Source organism: Neopelma chrysocephalum, unplaced genomic scaffold (genome assembly GCF_003984885.1).
Source record: "Neopelma chrysocephalum unplaced genomic scaffold, ASM398488v2 Primary Assembly neopelma1_22, whole genome shotgun sequence".
Taxonomy (NCBI): Eukaryota; Metazoa; Chordata; class Aves; order Passeriformes; family Pipridae; genus Neopelma; species Neopelma chrysocephalum.
In genome coordinates, this window is record NW_020897689.1 from 9,978,200 (window position 1) to 9,984,662 (window position 6,463).

The following is a 6,463-nucleotide window of genomic DNA, read 5'->3' on the forward strand; positions in this document are numbered from 1 at the left end:
AACAGAGGTAGTGAAGCTCTGCCTTCTCAGAGTTTAGAGGACCAAACATGAAGAAACATCAGTGAGCTCTCAAGGTGGATCATAAGCAGTCAGGTGGCATTTCATTGTAGTCTCAGCACAGGCCAGAAGTAGGCACAGTCACTCTTCTTTCTGAATATCATTCAGCCTGTCTGGTCCAGGCCAGATGGCTTTTTGTGGTGAGTCCTGATATGAAGGGTGGACTCTTCTGCTTCCTCCTGGCTCTACATGGATGACTGCTATAGTGGCACTCCCTTCCTCTGCTTAAAATCTTAAACTATAGAATATGTGATGCCAAGACTCCTAAGAGCCTAAAAGTCAGCATGTGAAATTCCTCCCCCAGACTGCAGGAAAGCCTTTGCCTCCATGGGAGGACTAGAAGGTGTCATCCTCCATTTCTCACTGACCATACAACAAAGTCAGGGGTGATTTGTTCAAGTTTATGTATTTTCAAAATTGTTAAGAATGGTATTCAATGGCAATGTGAAATATCAACTAGGAGGCTTATCAAAAAACCTGTGCTGAAGGACCACTGAGTATAGGGAGTGCTGTAATTAGTGCAGAAGTTTTTATTATCACCGAGTGGCCAGCACAATTGGCAGGAGGCTGTGCATTTGCGAGTGGTTCCCTGTTGCCTGTGAGACTGTGTGTTGCATTCAGGAGACATAATGGAAGCCCTTGATGGAGCTGGTTGATGAACACAAGTAGTTTGATGTTACTGGGATGATGATATTCTAAGTATTCTAGATCAGCTCATATTAATAAGGATTTTGCACATAAAGTATAAGAAAAGGTTTTATTTTGTGCCAAATTTGGTGTCTCTAAATACAGAATAGAACTTGAAAAAATGTTACCCATACATTTACTTATATCGTGCAGATATTGTATCCATAAATATATTGATTTGCACTAATTTTTGTAAGTTTTATTGTACTTGATATGCTCTGTCCTTGTTGTCTTCATAGTAAAAATATTTTTTCAGTATTTATTGAACCACTTACTTATAAGTAAAATATTGAGGCCCAGCACTAGGCAATATCTGAAATAAGCAAGTCCAATTGTATTGTACATATACATGTAGGTTTTAGGGTAGAATGAAAATCAGAGTCTGATTTTTTTTTGCTTATTTTAATATCAAATATCACTATAATAGAGAAGGCTGAATTTTGTGCATATTGAGGGCTGAACTCCTGACCTCTAAATGGGTAATATTCACTCCTGAGCAGAAAATTATCACAGTACTTACGTCTACAAATCCATGCTGATGAACAGGTAGGGGAACTGAATCTTTCTTACAGGTGCTTGTCATTAGGAGGTCTTTTTCCTCAAGCATACAGAATCTTGGCCCACAGAAATGTGAATTATGTGTGTGAAGGCTTTGCTGGTTCAGTACCTTAAGTAACTCAGGATTTGGTGAAATCAGCTCACTAATAATGACATAAATGTTATGACTAGGAGTGGCTTTAAAGTACTGTGAAATGCATGGTTAGCTTCCCATGCAAGTAACTTCCTGATTTCTTCTGAATACAGGTTGTTTACTTAAATGATGCATCTGTAGTGCTCTTACTTGTGTGCGTTTTCTTCTTGAAGAACCCCCAAATATCTTGTACTAAAATATTTGCACCTTTCTACAGCATTTGATGTGTTGCCTGTAAAAGAGTATGTGAAGGGTTTTACTTGTACGTGTGATTGTACTGGTTGCCTTGCACATTAAAACCTGTATATGTAAATTTTGATGCTAATTATTAATATTACTACAGTTACACTGGTGCAAAGAATGAAAATAAATTACTGGAGGTTATAATGTACACTGATGGGCTATGGCTTGTTTTCTGCCAGATGCACTGGAGTTGTGTATTTGAGGTACTAGCAAATGGATGAAGGGTGTTTTCTCTGTCATTTGTAAGTCATTACAGAGTCAAACTGTCTTACTGGGAATTCTCCTTGTCCTGCTGGGTAGCAGCTGACTGCATTTGAAGTTAAAGGCACCCAGTGTCTTGATGGATTGGGCCTTAAGTGTCCCAATAGTTCATGAAAGCTGGCGCCTTTCAGTTCTAGATTGAGTTCACTCCCACTTTGCCCAAGCAAGATGATGGATCCAGATTGAGAACTAAATAAGGCATTTAACTACCCTATAGCATTTAACTACCCTATAGCAGCGTCCTCTGTCTTTTGAATAGCTAGTCCCAGCTGTGCTAGGGCTGGGGACAGAGAGGATGGCACTTGGCTCTGCACACTTCACAGCAGGGTGGAGAGAAATGAAGCAGCAGGGAGCAGGAGGGAAGGCAAGCCGAGCAGCCTGTCAGCTTACGGCAGATTTTAGTTCCGTGCAAGAAAAATGCAGTGATTGTCAATGCAAACTTATTGCTGTCCTTGCCAGCCAGGGTTTAGGAGAGACCAGGGAGTTCTCCTGTAGTGTACATGTAGCCTCTGCATCCAGCACTGAGGTTTTCTTCCCCGAGGATTTGCATATTTACTACTTGCACCTTTTGTAGCCATGCTGGCAGCAGCCAGATGAATGTGCAGCTCCATCCAGCCCAGCCAGCAGTGGGATTTCGGATGTTTATACACACAGATAAGGGGGAGGGAGGGAGCATGTGTGCACATTGCAGTTTTTGGTCTGGCAGGTTCCCAGGATGACTGCATGGTACAGAAGGCCACGTGCAGGAGGGAGATTGCACTGCAAGTTCAAGGGAGAATATTTGTGACCAACTGTAAAGGCTCAATCCTTTTGCTGGGCAGCCCCAGCTGCCAGGTCCCTCCTGAGGAGGCACCTTGGTACTCCATGCCCCTGCCAGCCATTTCTGAGCTGAGTCAGCAGAAAACAGGACATTCCCACAGTTCTCAGGGGAGTGGGCTGTAGCTTTGCATGCTGTACTGGATCCACCTCTTTAATTTCTTGGCACGTTCAAATATAGGACAGAAGTATTATTTTCTGTGACAGTGGCTAAAATAATACACTGTGCAATAGACACCTGTGCTTTTCACTCAATTTACCTTAAACTGTCTGCAGGGTGACATCCCTGTCTGGGGTCACATTCTCACTAAAGCAAAGGATGTGTGCTTTCTGGCTGTTCTGGCTGTTCTTTCTCTTAACGAGGATTAAAAATGGTCCTGCCAAGGGGAGTGGCAAGTCAAGTCATTGGGACTAACCAGCCCTGTAAGACACTGGCTGATTTTCAGTGTTCTGCATTAACTCTGTCAGGGTTTTTTAAATGTTAATAGAAAGTGATCTAAATAGAAACCAGAGTATAAGCGCAATCAACTGTTTCTTGGGGCAGTGGGGTACAGAGAGAGAGAGAGAGAGAGAGATGAGACTCTGTGAGGCTAACTCCTGAGAAGTCCCTCCTGTGTGAATGACAATAGGGAGAGAAAAACAAAAAGGTGGTCCCAGAACTCGGGCTTGCCAGTGTGAGGGAACAAAAGGCCTGGACACTGACATCTGCTGCCTCCAGCATTTCTTGCATATCCCTGCTCTTCAAACACCTGGTCCCCATACCCCTGCTGCCCCAGCCTCTGTCCCGCTGTCACCCTGGGGGACTCTTGAGAAGAGGGAGGTGGTTAACCACTGAGGATAGGTGAAAAGCAGCAAGGAGCTTAGTGAATTAAAGTTAATGCCACAAACAAAACCGTCCATTAAACGAGAGTCCATTAAACGAGAGGCCGTTCACCAGAGGAGCCCTGACTGGCTTAACAAAGCAATTGCTTGGGTCCCCAGTCTCCTACATGCCCCCAGCAAGTGCTGGTGTTTGTTTCACCCTGACAGACACTTTTCCGTTTCTCTCCTCGCACACATCCCCTTGCACCTTCTCCCTTCTGTCTCTCCTTTATGTAGGTAGTGCAAGGCCTTGGGCACATGGAGGGGGTGTGAGACTGTCCTTGCAGTGTCCTTGCACTTTTCTTTCCTTCTTTTTTGACCTCGTAAAACACATCCAGATCTTCAGCAACTGTCTGTGTTCTTATGGTGTTTGACTCCAACTTTAGAGAGGCTTTATCTCCACCAGTGAATGCCTTTTCTGAAAAGCCAGTCCCTTGATGATGGGCTACGGGGCAGCACCAGAGGAGAGTATCACAGCACCTCTGCCTGACCTGAGTGACTCTACTCCATCTCCATCCCCAGCAGTCACTCTGCAGCAGCTCATGTTGAAGGGACTGTCCTGCAACCCCAGCTCATCTCCACTGCAGCAATGGCAAACCAGACTTAAATTCACAGGACTAATCTCTTGTCACAAGGCTAACCTCTGGCTAGCCCAGCAGTTTAGTAGTGTAGAGAGCACTGTTGCATGCCTTAGTGTGAGAATGCCACACAGTCCTGCAAACTACAGTATTATCAGTCTGCAGAGCAGCAGTGAGAAAATGCAGTCTCTCCTTCTTTGACTGCAAGGACTTAAGCAGAGCTGGTAGGAGATACCCTGGTCCCTAACAGAAATGGAGGAGCAGAGAACATCCACTGGGGATGAAGGAAGGAGAAAGGGATGACTTCTTGGATTATACTGGCCAAAAAGGGCAAGTCACAGATAATCCCTGAAGTGAAATCAAGCAGTGAGGCTCCTGCTCCCTAGAGAGAAAGGGTAGAGTCCATCCTCTAGCTTAATTTAAGTGGAATCAGTGGCATTCCCTCCGGAGCTGCAGAGCTTCACGTGGTTTGGAGGATGCTGGCCCGGTGCAGCGGTGGGGGGGGGAGTACTGTGACAAGTCCTCCCCGGAGAAGTCTCGCTTTCCCACAAGTGACCCCACCGCAGCGGCAGCCCCACAGCGGCGGGTGCTGACGGCCAGCTGAGGGATTACCTGTATTGATTCTCTAATAGCTGTCAAGGTGGAGGGAAAGACTACTCTGCCCCAAGCTCGGAGCTCTTAGCTGAGTGAGAGCATAAACACCCCATTAAAGGTTTCATTCAATAGCAATCTTTACTAAAGTAAATGGACAACAGCAGCCCCCCTGCCCCCAGTCCCTAATGCAAGAGCCATTATAGGGCAGCAAGGCAGCACACAGAAATGTGTATTTCTGTAGTATCAGTTTCACCAACAGACTCAAACGATTCTTTTAATGAAAAGTGGATTTGTTTTTCAATTTTTTTTTCTTCCAGAGATGTGAAAACCTCAATGAAATAACCAGAGGGGAATCTGCTCTTTTTCTTGAACCTCCTCCGAGAGCCTGAGGTATGGCTGTTTCCCACCGATGTACCCATCAGTAAGCAGAGAGGGAACATGGGCTGGCAGTATCCTACTCCGACTGTTACTGGGGATGGGCAAGACAGGAGCAGCAAATGCTGGAGCTGGCAGCGCTGAAGGATGCTGGATGAACTGGGGGCTTTCCCCTCCATCAGCCACGTGCAGTGCTGGAAGAGAGACAGTCCTGCCCTGGAGGGCAGGATCTTGCTTTTCTGGTGTGTCTAGAGCTGCCTTCTTGAAAGCTTCCTTCCTCACTCTGGCAGTGAAAGAAGGCTTCACACCATGGCTCTGAAGCCAGCAGGGCCAAGACAGTCCCCTGCTGGGTGTCTGTGCTACACACAGTGTAAGGAGGCTGATCCAGGAGTTTACTAGTCAGAGTTTCTCTCTCTCTCAACTTTGTTGAATCTCTGGTCAAGGATGGTATGAAATCTTGTATGGATAGTACCAGATTTATCACTGTACTTCATCACAGTAGGCTTCAATTTAACCCATGCCTCTTCTTCTAAGACTTTTTTCTCTTAGTTTCAGAACTAGAGGGATCCCACTCATCGTTAATCTAATACACAAAAAACCAAAATTCAGCATGAAAAAATGTGTCATCAAAAGGGAAAGTTCCTGGAAAAGAGATATTTGGTTATTTGCTCAAGCATCTGGGTTAGTTCTTTACTCATCCCCCCAGACTTCTTCACAAGGGTGCCCTCAGCCTTATATTTTGGAAGTTTGCCTATCAGGTAGTTTGGGGTTTTTTGAGTTTCTTTCCATCCAAGAAAGAGTTCAGGTGCCAGATTTGCAGGCAAGGAGGCAGTCTCAGAGAAAACCACTGTGACATTAACTCCTCCTAGGGAAGGTGTCTAGATTGAGGGCTTTTATGCTACTTTTCTGTTTCTATGCTCATGTGACACCATTACCGTGGTGTTAACATAGTTTGTTTCTATATATTGGGGTTTTTAAACTGTAAATTATTCAAATTAAAAAGGTCTGTTGATTTTGGTTAGAGTAACTGGTCAGATCTATTCAGATGGTCTGTCTAACCCAGTTTAGTTGCTGATGGTTTTGTAACTAGAAGACATGAGCAGTAGGGCCTAGCAAGACAAAAACATTCTCCTTTTATGGCTTTGATTGATTTTGTCTCCTTGGAGCTGTTTTGGTCGGGATGTTGTTATGACAAAAAAGGTTCTATGGGAGGGCTAAAGGAGGACAGTTGTTCTTCTGGTAGACATATCAATTCTTTTTCTAGCAGTGATAAGGAAATAAAAAGTATTATAAAATCTTT